The sequence below is a fragment of the Lineus longissimus genome, chromosome 7 (genome assembly GCF_910592395.1).
Source record: "Lineus longissimus chromosome 7, tnLinLong1.2, whole genome shotgun sequence".
Taxonomy (NCBI): domain Eukaryota; kingdom Metazoa; phylum Nemertea; class Pilidiophora; order Heteronemertea; family Lineidae; genus Lineus; species Lineus longissimus.
The window spans coordinates 11225172-11240663 of NC_088314.1; the positions used below are offsets into that span (position 1 = coordinate 11225172).

Genomic DNA, 15492 nt, shown 5'->3' on the forward strand with positions numbered 1-15492 from the left:
TACCAGGACTTTTCTTTTCAATAAAACGCATGAGACGTTTGCGATCCCGCTTTCGTTTACTAAGACTTACATTTCATTCTCACTGGGGGCTCCCCTACCTTCCGAAATTGCTCTCCCAACTGCTGTAGCTTGTGATTCCTAGATCTTTTCCATTCGAACTTCAGTACTCATTTATCTCCAGAACCCTGGATGGCCCATGAGGACTGAGGTAAATATAGTCAGAGAGAACGTAAATCAAGCTCCAGCTCATGAAGTTGAACAGTTGTTTTGAGACTCTGCGATTAGCAATTATTTCGAAACTGTCCTCCATGCAAGTTTGCCATTCGATATCATTGCCATTGGTCCTCGGCTATTAGTATCCTGTGAATATCCATACATTGTCTTCTGCTGCATTGCAATTATCCTCACACGGGGCACCATGTTGTGGATTCTGATCTCACTCTGACAGATGATATGCCATCTTGGATCAACTAAATTAGTTCCGAGAGAGGTCCAACAATTTGGCAAATGATATTGTAATTTTCATTTAAATAAAAAGTTACTTTGTGAAAGAATATGAATTGGACTTGTTAGAAATATCAAATTTGGAACAAATACATTGATAATCTGTAAGTACTGCGACCCATCAACAGAATCTAAAGGCTGACCGGCGCACCTGGAAAAACTTCAATAAATGGCCTCCACTCTTTGATCAAAATCACCCATTCATATGCATTTTTTTCCTTTTTACCACTTCACTATGTTAAAGGATGATATTATCTTTCCATAGACACTGTACTGTGAGATGCAGCCATTTATTTCGTGGAATGTATCAATTATGCAGATTTGAGATATAGACAATAAAGTTAGTTCCTGCTCCGTCATTGGGTGTGTATAAAACGAAGACCCAAAGACCGAAGATGGATGACCTCTGAAAAGTTAAAAAAGGAAGACCCCCAGTGGTAAATATGGAAGACCCTGAGAAAAAATCAATTAAGGCATTGAGACATTATACTCTAATTTCAGCTACATGTTCTACCCATCACTCTTCAACTTTACTGAAAAAAGAATGCTAGCAAGTGAACATTCAAGATTATACAGGGCCAAAACAAAAAAGTCCACAGGCAAATGTATACTATGTAGATGTAATATATATGAGCTATATGTGTTTATCGAGTTAAACTAGTAATTAAGTCTTTCACTGATTGGATTCAGTTAGAAAATGCAGGTTTTGATGATATTTACCTTGGTTGTCTGCTAAAGAGCAACCATCTTGGATAATGCATTGTGGTATTTGCCTAGCGACCTTAGCAACCAATCAGAAGCCAGTTTACAGTATTATAATTAGATTGGTGATGTCATTACCCAAATATGGTATTTGTCAACAATCAAACATGTGGGTTTGTTGTGATTTGTGACTTGCGTCTTTTCAATGATTCAGAGTCCAGGTGTGAAGAGAACACATTGTGTTTTTATCTAAGAGCTGTGTTCTGTCAGTTATTTTCATAAGGATTACATTTGGAGGTTCTACCAAGATTTATTCAGAATGGATGACCATGAAGTGAGAAATATGGATCTTGAAGGAGAAAATTCAGGAGAAAATTCAGTGAATTTGATAGGAAATTTGAAACAGGAAATCGAGATTCTGCAGTTGAAACTGAAATTGGCAGAGGCCAAGGCAAGTCAGACTTCATTAGGACTTGGCAGTTCTGTAAGTACAGTATCGGTAGATATAAAAGAAGCTCTTAAAAATGAATTTAAGATCTTGGGGCAGGTGGGTGATCCTGGCCAAAAGGATAAACTGACATATGTCACACTGATCAGGTAGGTCGAGTGTGGACTCAAAAAGGGTTATCCTTAGGAAGACATTGTAGCAGCTGTGATTAGATCGATCAGCCCAGGGTTAAAGCTAAGGACATTACCAGCAATCCCCAACTTTATTATGCCGCTGCTAAATGCAGGCGCTACGATCGAGTTTGACACGTGACCCAATTTAGCCAATCAGAGCGTTCATCGAATAATAAAATATATTTTTAGTACAAGAAATCAATGCCTTGTGTCAGTTTTATGCCTTCAAGTTGTGGGTTCACAATTTTGAATGTGTTCCAGCTCATCAAAAGAACAGGGTTTTGTCTAGAATCACGGTTTTCCGAGTTTCTCCTTGTCAACACTGTCAGGACCCCCCCCCATTCTATCTACCTAGCCAACACCCAGACAGAGGTTACCAAATGACAGAGCTGAGAGAGCCCAAACATCTGAGGAATCCATGCAACAGCAAAAGCTTTGGCAAATATGCTGAAGGGAACGATGCAATATAATATTTCGGGCTTGGTCACCCGACTACCCCCCCTGACATGACCCTTCCCAGCCCTAGTGTCCCTAATTGAACCATCCAAAGCTAGGGATCTTAGGCCATTAAGTGGACAAATAAAGCAAGAACTTATCAAAGGTCAGTCATTCTCATATCTTCAAAGATCACTTGAGGTCCAGCTTTTCATGTATGTTGATGTTTGGACATATTCTCTCCTCAAATCCACTTGGGACGCCAATTTGGACCCCCCTGTGGACATGGACAAATTTTCAATTTTCCCAATGGCATGTGTTTCAGTATACTCAGTATGATGCTGCCATCTGCAGGAGCTATCGGCAAACTAAATATGCAAACTCTATGTGATTCAAAACGGCCACAGAAGTCGGCCAATTTTCATGTTTTCTTAGAATTTACATTAGGAAAAATTGCAATACATGTGGTATTTTCAACCCATATGTGGACATGGAAAAATTTTCACCAATCAACTCAAAATTTGGCCTGAAAATGCCTTGATAGTCATAGAATCACATACGCTATCGGCAACTAGGCTTTAGTTACACAGAAAGCTGTGAGATGTCTATCACCTCGATCTGCTATAGAAAACGTATGCTTGGCTTTGGAAGGGAGTTTGGCGCATGCGCAGCTAAAAGGTTGGGAATTGCTGGTAATGAGTTACCTAGAGGGGTTGGAGGAAATTAGTTGGAATTCTGCAAAGAGAGTGATAAGGTCACATTTTAGGGAAGGGAATGCAACTGATCTCTACAAAGAATTGTCAGAGCTGACACAGAGGAAGGACGAAAACGCGCCGAACTTTGCCATTAGATCTACGGACATTAGGCAGAAGATATTGTTTGCTTCGAAGGAAGACAACAACATTATATATAGTTCTGACCAAGTACAGAAAATGTTTCTTGTCAACAGGACTCACGTCGGATATGATCAGAAACGAGTTAAAGCAGTCATTGAGTGGAGAGAACATCGAGGATGAGATTCTCCTGGAGAGGATAAACGTGGCTACACGTCTGGAGGGGGAGAGAGCAGCAAAGCTGTCGGGTGGTGGCAGCAAGGCGAAAGGACAAGCACATGCATCCGTAAAATGCATTCAGGAGAAGCCGGAAAAGGAGGACAAATTTGATCGTGAACTGAGGGAGATCAAAGCTCAGATTGCCGCATTACAGACAGGGAGGAATGACGGTCAGAAGGAGCAGAAAATCGGGATATTCCAGTTCAAAACATAGGATTTCTGTATGCAAACGTTGCCAGGAATCCGGATGTATTCACTGTTTCTTCTGTTTCTCAGAGGAGCATTTCAGCAGAGGAATAAGGGAAACGGGAACGGGGCCCACTCACGGGATAGAGAGTAGGACCCCATAGTCACAAACAGGTGAAAGTGTTGTCCCACCGATATAAAGCTGGAGAATCGAATGCTACTGTGAGTCCTAGATTACAAGCAAAGTTAGTTAACTAAGTGGGAAAACAATGTCTGATAAAGTGTTGTTTAGACCAAGTTGAGACCGTTGCTTTATGGGATACAGGAGCTCAAGTTTCTGTTTATTCGGAATTGTGGTTGTCTAAGAATTTGCCAGAAGCAAAAGTGAGACCAATCGATGAACTGTTATTAGCTTGCGATTGACGGCAGCAAACGGGAAGGACATTCCTTTTAGAGGGTAGGCTGAATTACAATTCAAAGTGAAAGAACAATGCCTCGTTGTGCCTTTTCTAATCACGGAAGATGAAGGAGTACAACATCCTATACACAATTCCTAAAATTGACCTGCCGCCTATTATCAGTTCTGTAACTAGGAGGAAGTGACGTTGATAGAGGCAGCCTACATAATGACCATAACACAATGTGTACTTTGAAGAGCATTATGAAGAGGGAAACTCTGCAATAAAATGGTATTAATTCGTTGAATAGGCACACCAAACATGCCAGGAACTGGAAACTGAGTAAAGGTAAAGTTTTAGTGTTGATAATGGGCTTCTTTATGCATATCATGTGAGTTAAGTCACCATGAACATAGTTATAAACAACACAACAGTAATGGACAGTGTGTGTTGTGTTGTAGTGTACATCTGCATTGTACATGTAGTATCAAGTATGCTGTAATAGTGTATGGCTCTGCCACTGATCATGAGCATGCAAGGAGGATACCGCGGTGACGTCACGGCTTTTCCAAGATGGCGCTGCATATTGTAAACAAACTCGATCCACGGCCAAGGGAAAATCAAGTCATCAAAAAAGTTAGATTTTTTGCATCATATCAGAGTTATTAGTACTTTTCTGCTATGAAATAAGTCTTCAGACAATAAGCTATCATTTGAATTATGAAAAGTGCTGTTTTGATGGGGAAAAATAGGGTTTTTTAAACCAAATAGCCGGGCACCGATCTTCCAAAATTAGCGATGGTTTCAAAACAGTCTCCCAGATATGGGGTAATCTCTTCATTATCATAATGGGATTTGGAGGCATGTTTACAGATTTTACAAGTTCGAGACCTGTAATACCTAAAACTCGCATAGATCCCCATAGATTCCCTCTATTTGTCGAGTTAGCGCCCCTGTAAGATCATGCATTTTCGGACACTAGAACGAAATCTTCCTGCGGATATCGCGGTTTCGGTGATGATTTAAGGAGAAATTGACTGTTCTTAGAGTTGTATGGGACAGAAATGAGTTCATACTTCATGAATACATGAATATATTATGATATGGGCGGGCTTCTAAGTCAAAACAATAACAAACTCAACTGCATCTCTACTGTATATTGCGTAGTGCATTGCCTAGTGTATTTCGTAGTGTATTTTAGCGGAGAGATTATTTCCGCACTTTGGCCACGCCAAACGTCTTTTTTATTCGTGGAAGTTAATCTGCTTTGTAAATTTTATTTTACACAGGAAGAATCCATACTAGGTATTGCAATATTTCATGTCTATTGGTGTTTTTGTGTACAAAAGCGCACCAGGCAGTGAGACGTGGAGATGTGTTCAGTACTGGTGCTGTCAGTAGACTGAATCTGATTGGCCATAGCGATCACTAATATGGGTCGGGATCACGTGATGTGACGTCACCGCGGTATCCTCCTTGATGAGCATGAACATGTAGGCCTGGCATAGTATATTTTCTGTGGTGTGGTGGTAGGCCTATGGCTAATATACTATAGGCTATGTACTGTGTGCATAATGCCATTATTGTATTTAATGAAAACATGTAGCCTTATGATCATGATGCAATGGCAGGCAGCTAGCTACATGTAGGCTACTCTTTCTTGGGTCATGGCCCATGGCCACTATGATGGGCCTGCATGGAGAATAATGATAGCCAGATATCACAGCCCGGGATCACAGCACATGAGGCATGAGAGGCTGACCACATTTGTCATGTCTGCATGGAAAATGTTTGGGCAAGTCATAATTTTAAAAATTAACAAGACAAAATGATGTCAATTGCCTATTTCAAGTTTTATTATTAAATGAGATCCAAATGCCGTCATATCACATGCAACATACATCCATGGCATAGTAATTCTTTTCACAAAGTACCTGTTTCACTCAAAATGATAGGATCATGTTTCAGTTTGGAACAACCGCTGTCTAACGTTACAAACAAGTGACCACGAATAAACCAGGTTTGCCGAAATGGATATGGATAATAAATCAACAAACTCACAAGATCACAGCTATTACAATCCAGCAGGAAATGTTATGAAGGTACATTTGTAATACAGTCAATATTCAGCAGTATACTACCCAAACTACTAGTACTATATATCTGTACTATTTACTTATAATACTCGAGACTCGATCTTGTAAGGACAGACAATACTAGGATAAAGACAATACAGTAAACCCACCTACTCCATGCGGTACTGAATAGGCTTTACCATTCCTATATGTACAAGGGCCAATGACTCGCTGGACTAAGGTCTAGGCGTCACAACTGCACTGCATGTGCCCGCCATCGGTGATGTCATGAGTGTACATGTTTTGTGAGGCCTGGGGACTGGACACAATAAACCTTGAATTGGATTCTGCAGAGCACGCATGTACTGTTTGTTGCTGAGGTTAACCGGTTTAATTGAGTAGAACGGCTAAAACCAGCCACATGTCAACATACAGGGTGACCCAGCAAATACGATTTGACATTTTCAATGAAGTCCTATCTGGGGTCCTTTACACCTACGCCTAATCCAGTTCATGTTCAGGGTCAAGGAATGCCATTCCATCCTCCTGATCATCATTGCCATCGGCAGGTAATTGGAGCGGTCCGTCGTCAATGTTGTCTGGACGAAAAGCCGTCTCAAAGCCATTGACGACGACCTGGACCTCTTCCTGCTTCCCATGCCCGACATACAATGTTGATCACATTAACTAAGGAAATCTGGTCACAGGCACCCTGTTCATTAGTGTTTCTACTTTTCCAGTCCTTCCATTCTTTCCTGGCATGTTTCTTAAACGATGCCATAACAGACACATCTAAAGGCTGTGCAATTGAGGTACACCCCGCAGGTACCAAATCTCTGATTCCCCCCAGTTCCATCACTGCGTTCCCAAAGACCTCTGTTAGATGAACTCTGTATCGGTCCACGATAATAAAGAACTGATCGCAGTTTTCTCTCTGCACATGCGGCTCAAGAACAGTATCTGTCCAGTGTTCAATGGTGTCTTGCCTCATCCAGCCAGTATCAGAAGTGGTAACTTTCACATTATGTGGCAGTTCTTGCTGAGCAACTTGCTCCATCTGCCTCACAAATCCACGACGAGGAAATGTTATGTGAGCTGGAAGTTTTACTCCTGTAGCAGCAATGCACAATGTAACGGTGCAACCTAACTTGGCATTTGCACGAGATGTCCGGATATCGACCGATTGTGCCCCTGTGGTTTCACATGTATACACAGGACGACAATCCAATAGCAAGAAAGTTTCATCCATGTTGAAAAAGAATCCCATTGGTATCTGAAACTGTTCAACTACCCCAGCGACATCATTTCTGAATTGCGCGACTCTAGCTGCGGCGTCTGCAGGGATCGTAGTGGTGTTTTTATTAGTCTTCCGAAAAGAAATGTTCTTTCTCTTCATGAAATCGGTCACCCAACCTGCTGAGGCGTGGAATTCATGCCGAATCGGTCTAGAACGGACAATTTCATTCCGTCTCTCTTCTGCCAAGTTGTCCCACCACGTTTGGAAAAGATCAAGTGCTTTTACTTGGAGGTCCGAGACAGACACAACCAGACGCTTTTGCCTTTCACCTATGAACCACTCATGGACATTAGTTTCTACTTCAGGCCATGTTCCGACATGATTTTCTCGTATTTTACGAATTTTACCATTTTTCTCTAACAGTACGGCATCTAGCTCCTCTCGGTCCCATTTCCGAAAGGTGGAGGGCGGAATTCTGTGATGATTTACAAATTCATCACTACTGGCGACTGTCCCGTTCTCCAAGGCCTCTTCACAATCGGTTAGATACCGAATTTTTTCACTGATACCGTAGCTACGTCGACGCTTTCTTAGCGGTGGTACATCCATGACAGCACATGTAGGCCTACAGCAAGCCAGAGTGTGCAGGCCAAAAATGACATGACAGTAACGGCTTATGAAGATGACCCAGTAAAGGTCAGCTAGGCCTATAAACCTCATCAATTTCATAATGCAATAGTATTGTGAAGAATTCGGAAGACTCGCCCATGACAATTGGCCTACAATTCCAGGTTACCACTCTGATCTGCATGACATCACAGAGTTGGACTTGTCCAAGAGTGGTGGTTACCTGCAGGGTTGATCGGACACATTGATTTTGGTCCTAGGAGTCGCGTGGCCCCTCTACACAAAAGAAAGTAACGCCTATTCAGTACCGCGTGGAGTGGGTGGGTTTACTGGGGTTGTATTGTCTGTCCTTACAAGATCGAGTCGAGAGTATTGTCAAGATATCAAGATATCAAATGCATTTCAAAAAGCGCTGATTGTATATATCAATCTCTTTGAAATGCATTTAATTGAGAGGAGCTCAATGAAATACTGAGTACTCTTGGCGTCAATTACAGAAACAAACCATGTTATCTAATGTTTCTTTGAACAAGTAAGTTCACACAATTGCTTGTTTTGCCAAGAATCTTAACAGTTTGACGAAAATTATTAAGATTGTTATTAACTGGGGATTATTCTTGTCTTCAGCAACCTCCCAAGAGTCACAGATATTGCTGTGTACCTCACTGCACCAGTCGTGGTTACAACAAAGATGATGAGCATGGTGAAAAATTGCACCACTTCAGATTTCCATATTTTTTGGTGCAAATACTAGTAGTACAACTGTATTGATGCTTTCTCTTTTTCTGTATCTATTATCCTTGAAAATACATACTACTAATGTCATTGGCATTAAAATATTTTTGCGCCAGTTAGGGTAGAACACAACGACAAAGCAACACCGATATCCAATCCAACGCAACTTTAATGTGAGACAAAATAAGCACACGACCAACCAGTCGTAGGGCTGAACTTAGAGTGGCCTAACATACATACATGTACATGCATACACAAATAGTATTAGGGCAATTACAACAATACATAAAAGGGTGTTATTAACAACAATACGACAATTACTGGCGCAACCTCTTTTTCTTTTAGAAAGATGATAGTGAGAGTCCAATATATTCACGAATGATCATGAGAATGAGGTTTGAATTAGAAATGGCCGTAAAACTGCGTTTGCTTTCTATCACGGCAGGAGCGTCGCAGAGGTTGAGGGTCAGTGGACGCGGATATGCATGGTTCATTTTGGGTCGAAGGCTCGGCTATTTCCAGAGGAATCTCGGGAACGGGCGGTGGCGGTGGCGTCTGTATTGGCTCTGGGAGTTCGGATAAGGCACGTTCCGTCGCAGGTACGCACACGGTCACGTCGGAGTCGTCGTCGTCATCGTCATCTGTCGAGTACTTATAGTTTTTAGTGTCTAGAACTACCTGGCTTGGTACCCTATAACACTCAGTTTTCTTGACCCGGTAAGATGCATTTCGCAGTTGAGAACCAACAAGCTTTCTGATATTGCACCAATTGTTGTCTAGTGACGTCAAGATGTAACGATCACGAGATGCGGACTTGTTACGATCGGCGTAGAGGTACACGATGTCGCCGACTTCCCAATCCTGTATTGAACCAGTGTCGGAGGTGCGCGTGTTCGGAGCTTTTGACTTTTCGCTATGTGGGTGATTGTCTTTGCGCTTACTGTGTTGATTTCGGATCAAAGACTCGTCAGACATATTCAGCTGTCTGTTCGTGAACTGGTCACGTTGTAGCATCATTTCACGTGCGGAGAGGCCTCTTGAGCGGACGCGAGCATTTAGGGTTGCAGAGGCAATGGCTAGGGTCTTCGCGGAGATGCACCCACCTGTGGGGTCAGTTTTTAGCAACTCCAACTCTAATTCCTGGACAGCTTTTTCGGCTACCGGGTTTTTGTTGACGTTCTTTACTCTACCAACTTCTATCGCGATTTTGAGTTCTGATAGCTGTTTGTCGCTGACTAAAGCTTTGAAGCCTGGCGCCGGGTCAACGCGAATTACAGCGTTAGGACCATCTAAGGGTCTAATATCAACACATAGGCGGATGAGACCATCGCGGAGTGATTCATGGCGCTCATCTTCGATAAGGGTTGACGTAGTGTATGACGTCACACACTCTCTGAGCACAAGGATGAACTGCCTGTTGCGCCTGATCACATCTGCAGCGAATGATACACCGACGGTGTCTGGCGGATCACAAGTACTTTGTTCCGCAAACAAATGTGGGGTTTTCAAAAGCGATGCGCATTTGTGACAAGACTGAGCGACCTTTTCAATGGACTTGTCGAGATCCAAGGCAAAGAAGTAGCGGTGGGTAACCGACTTCAGCTGATTGGTTGACGGATGGTCAAGCCTAACATGGAGAGCTGTGAGTAAGCCATCTAGTACCTGATGGGGAACGACTATTCGTTCACGCGTTGGGATGAGTGGTTCGTTCTGGGGTACAACCAAAAGACCGTCTTTTGCAATCGTCGCAGCGTTGAGGTAACGTTTCACGTCCTTACTGTTAGTTACCTTTTTGGAAGGGCGTGTACCTTGCTTCAGGTGCGCATGTGTGCGTCTTAAATCTGCGCACTCAGACTGGATCGATAGCCATGTCGACCTGCTGGTAAACGGGAGCTTGTGAATGCCGGACACAATGTCGGATACGTTTACAGGTACGCGTCGAACGACTGAGTCCTCGGTTTGTTTTACGAAACTGCAGATTTGGCAACCTTGCTCATCACATAGTGGGGCATTGCGGCTTGCAAAATCCGACTGCAGTATGGAAGAGCCCGATACATGGCGTATAGATACCTGGTATCTACTCGCTGTTGACAGGAATGTGGTGACTCTAGGACTAGCAGAAAACTCACCGCGGCAGAGTTTCTCAAATGCTTGTACGCATGGTTTACTGTCTGTCAAGACACAAGTGTTTTCTGTGGCTTGGATTATATAAGGACTAAAATGTTTGACAGCTGCTGCGATTGACAAAGCTTCGACCTCGCACGGTAGCCAAGTAGCTTGTCTGTCTCGTAGTTTTGCGCTAAAGAAACCGGCTAGGTGTACCTTGTCCGACCGAGTGACGTAGAGTGTAGCGCCTAGACCAGGTTTTCTAAATGCGCCGTCTGTTACGATCCACAAAGTGTCACTTGGACGAGGTAGCGTGATAATGCGATTTGTTCCAAGTGTTTTCTGAGCGCTTTTGAAGGCTTCACACAGTTCGTCAGACCAAACAATTTTCTCTTTGGACTCGCGGCCGGCGGTAGCTTGGTCTAACAGAGTGAGTACATCGGAACATCTCGGGATAACGCGGGCAAGTACCTTATAGGCGCCAATGAAAGACCTTAGGTCCTTCACTTTCTCTGGGAGATTGCAATTCGAGAGGGTTGCGATGCGATGGGGGCTAGCTTGGAGGGTACCCAGAGACCAGATCCATCCAAGGATGGTTGTACTCTTAGGAGCGATAATCGTTTTCGGGGCTGAAAGTGCGAGACGATTGATATGCAGGACGTGTAGGAACTTCTTGAAGTTAAGGAGGAGCTCCTCTGGGGTGTCTCCACCGATGTAGAGGTCATCGGCTATTTTAGCTACGATGCCTTCTTGAATGAGGTGTCCTACAACGCGAGACATTAGTTCCTCAAGTGCTGTTTCAGAGCCGGGCATGCCCATCGCCGATCGAGTGTAGACACGAACGCCGCGGAATGGGGTACAAACACCACAGTATTTCATAGACTCTTGGGAGAGGGGAATCTGATAAAACGCGCTGGTGAGATCTGTAGTGATTACGTACTTCCACTTCGCGATCTGGCGCAAGGTTGAGTCCACGTCGGGCATTAGGGAGGGCTGGGGTTTGCTGTAGCGTCCCACGTCAGTAAAAGCGGTGACGAGCCGAAATCCGCCTTTGGATTTCTTTACCAAGAACGATGGGTTTAGATATTCCACGTTCACGCCTACGTCTTCAGGGCGTTTGAATACGCCTTGGTGTTCTAGGGTGTCGAACTTCTCTTGAAGCTCGAGTAATTGGTTACGCGCGTACTGAGGGAGGCGACCCTTTCTCTGTGGGGGCTGTACCGGGCCCATGTTAACCTTAGCCTCGAACGGACCGGAAGCTCCGTTGTAACCTTTGAAGTTTGGGTCGAATACGCTGTCATATTCGTCTAGGGTCGAGCGGAATTTGGTGGCTATGTCGGGGGGTAGGATGTTATCAGGGTCAAGACTCACTGTAGCGGAGTGTTTTGAAGAGTCAGACTTAGCCCGTATCAGGGGTGTCTTTGTGCATCGCGTGGGCGCAGGATCTGTTTCCGGCACGAAGACGGGGCGAATCTGGCATATATGTTCGTTGCGTTTTAGGACAACGGGTTCGCTAGTAGTGTTAGGGATGCGGATTTTTCCTGCGATACTTGGTATCACGGCTGGACTAGGCCAAGTTTCTGTTGCGAGTCTGGCGTCTACCTTGGGTTCCAGAGCGAATTCCGAATCGGGGGGAATGTCGACCGGGGTGTCTATTTCAAGGAAGTCACCGGGCCAAATCGTGACAGATTGGTCTGGAGCGCGGATTACGCATGAGCGAATTGCATGACGACCAGATGGTTCGGGTAGTGAGCCGTAGATGTACTTGGAGCCGTCGCCAAGTTGGACCTCGCGTTTTGCAGGTCGGACGGAAACGTCATTATGTTCCATGAACGGGGTACCTGCAAGGATATCTACATCAAGGTTTTCAATGACAAGACCTTCAAAAAATAATGGTTGATCGTCTCTGGTGAATGTCAGCCTAGTTTCCCCAATGACTTTCAAAGGGGATGACCCGTCAGCTTGGTGGGCAGACTGTGCGCTTTTACGGATGTCTACGCCAAGTCTTTTAGAAGCTGGCAAGCTGATGAGGTTCCCTGTTGCGCCAGTATCAATAGTGATGCGGGCGCCATGGTGTTCATAGAAACAGTTTATGTAGGGTGACTGACGCACCTGGATTCTTTGGGCTGATGGGTTAAAGTCACAGCTACTCGGACCTTGAATGTCACTACTGCAATCAAAACTGGACACCTGAGGTTCCTGAGTAGTTGTGTCATAATCGGCATTGTCATTGTCAAGGATACTTAGTATCTGTCTTGCTCTTACCATGTAGCGGCGATCCTTTTCGGGGAGAAACTTGCACTCGCTTAGGAAGTGTCCCTGATCACTGCGACCCGCCTGTTTGCAAAGAGGACAAGACTTATCCCCTCTGCCGTCGAACTTTCTGCCTGATCTCCCTTGAGGGCGAAACGAATTGGTTTTAGGAACGGATTGGTGTGATGCTGCGGCACGCATCACTTTAGCACTTTCGTTCGTACGTATTTCGTCCAGTAGAGAATCGAGGGCTTGGGAGATCTCCGGTTTTAACGATGATAGGGTCCTCGATCTTAGCTCGGTCCCGTAACGTTGTTTAACGAGTTTGGGTAACTCCGGGTTGATGAGTCTGAGCCACGTAAGTACTACCATATTCTCGAGAGAAGGTGAGAGCTCTTCATCTTCGGTCATGACAGACCCGTGGTGAGATAAGCCGTTCGCTTTTAGTAGATTGTCCTCGACGAAGGCCACGAGCCGTTGGTATAGGTCCTCTGGTCTTTCGTCAGGCCCTAGTTGAAAGTCGGCCAGATCAAGGAAATGGCCACCCGTTGTCTGGAATCCAAAGTGTAATCGGATAGTTTGCCAAATGAGATCGGTGGATGTGGAGTTCTTCACTATAGTATTCCGGGAAATAATTGGACAGAAGTTCGCTATTTGACCTAACATTAGTTCTAACATGTCCAGTTAGGGTAGAACACAACGACAAAGCAACACCGATATCCAATCCAACGCAACTTTAATGTGAGACAAAATAAGCACACGACCAACCAGTCGTAGGGCTGAACTTAGAGTGGCCTAACATACATACATGTACATGCATACACAAATAGTATTAGGGCAATTACAACAATACATAAAAGGGTGTTATTAACAACAATACGACAATTACTGGCGTTGTAATTTTTTTACCCAAAACTAATCCATTACTTCCATTTGGAACTGTAGCTCCTCTGATGAGTCGAACTCTATCATGTCCTCTGACATCACAGTTGTCATCCATGACAAGCATTCCATGTCATGACAAGACATTGAACGTGGACATTTGTAGCACTTCTGGCAATCAGACTCTGGTGACATGGTCCAATCATTGTCTGGATGCTCTGGAGATTGAACATTGCAACTAAATCATAAGGCCCATGTCTCCCAGGCCTACACTCCGGCAATGCAAATAAAACTAGGCCTAGGCCTACAGTTTAAAATTGACTTGGCCTTGGGACTTGGGGTCAATTTGACTGACAACCACTCAAAAAACCCCACCATAACCAAGCAAAATCATAGTGGGTTTGGGCAACACAAAGTCAAAGGCATCTCCTACATATTTCTGGCCCAAACTGGCCAGCCTAGAATAGAAACAACTACAGAGGCCTTCTACAATTGAATTAGATTAAGTTCATCATGTCTATGTCAGAATTCAATGCATGCAATGCATGGCTTAAGCCAGCCTCCTCATCACATGGCCCAAACATCATCAGACTGTTTTATTGCCCTAATTATTTAATTGGTCAATTATTATCACTTCTCATCTTCACTGACATGAAACCCATTAATTCCCCTACTTACTGTGGCAAGACTAGCCCAACACCACGCACAATAGAGTTATTTGGACCAATTTCAGTGATAGCTATTGTTCAATACTCTACACGCTACACACAATGCAGGTTGCTGACCTACCTCCCTCACTCTGCATCACTTCCTGTGGTTCTGCTACTAGATGGCAGTGTATTTTAGGAATTGCGTATAATCGGTTATAACGTGATTTCTGAGTGTGTGAAGTTAAAGGACAATTCGAATTCGGTGATTGATTCATTATTTCCACAATTGGACAATCAGCAGAGAATATCGTTAGTATCTGCAATCCAACAGGAAAAGGATGAATTTGCTACAGTGAGAACAGGGAGAGATAGCATAGTGATACCAGCAAGACAATCAGTACCGATAGTATGTCGAGTCAGGACTGGTCCAGTATCCAAACGTAGGGATGTGTTGTTCGAACCAGATACATTGTCAAAGGATTGGTAATGACAGAGAGTGTAATCAGAATTCCGAGAGGGAATTCAGCAAAAGTGACAATACCAGTCAGGAAGGAGACATCGCATAACATTAGGATAACAGGAAAATCAGTCCTAGGAAAACTAATGGTAGTTGGAGCTGTTTTCACTGTGGATGTAGATGCCGCGAAGCAGTGTTCGGAGGGTTGCGATTCGGAGCATGTAAATCAACATGTAGAAGTGTGAAGCTGAGGAAAAATCAGAATCACCATCATCATCGGATGCTGTAATGGAAAATGAGGAGAAGCGGTTGCCAAACATAAACTTAGACCACCTTACGCCTGAATAACAAAAGGAGGTGCAGGACATGTTACGTGAACACTTTGAGGCATTTCAACGCAATGACAATGACTTGGGATGTATAAAAGATCTCCAAATGCATATACACTTGAAAGATACCGAACCAGTAAATGAACCATATCGTCATGTTCCACCCGCTTTATACATAGAATTAAAGGCGTACATCGAAAATCTACTAAAACAGGGAATAATACGGAAATCACACTCGGTTTA

At 43.9% G+C, this 15492-nt stretch overlaps 1 protein-coding gene and 1 long non-coding RNA gene across 4 annotated transcripts in view; one reads left to right on the forward strand and one right to left on the reverse strand.

Annotated features, from left to right (window-relative positions):
* The window catches only part of LOC135491404 (replication initiator 1-like), a 109330-nt gene that overhangs the window by 13708 nt on the left and 80130 nt on the right, over positions 1-15492 (reverse strand). The gene's annotated exons all lie outside the window — the stretch shown is intronic.
* On the forward strand, positions 4074-8637 carry LOC135491373 (uncharacterized). 2 transcript variants are annotated; one of them, XR_010447808.1, is made up of 3 exons: positions 4074-4246; positions 5854-6000; positions 8465-8637. It is a non-coding gene; the product is annotated as an uncharacterized LOC135491373 (long non-coding RNA). The 2 variants fall into 2 exon arrangements; XR_010447809.1 differs by having other exon boundaries at positions 5867-6000.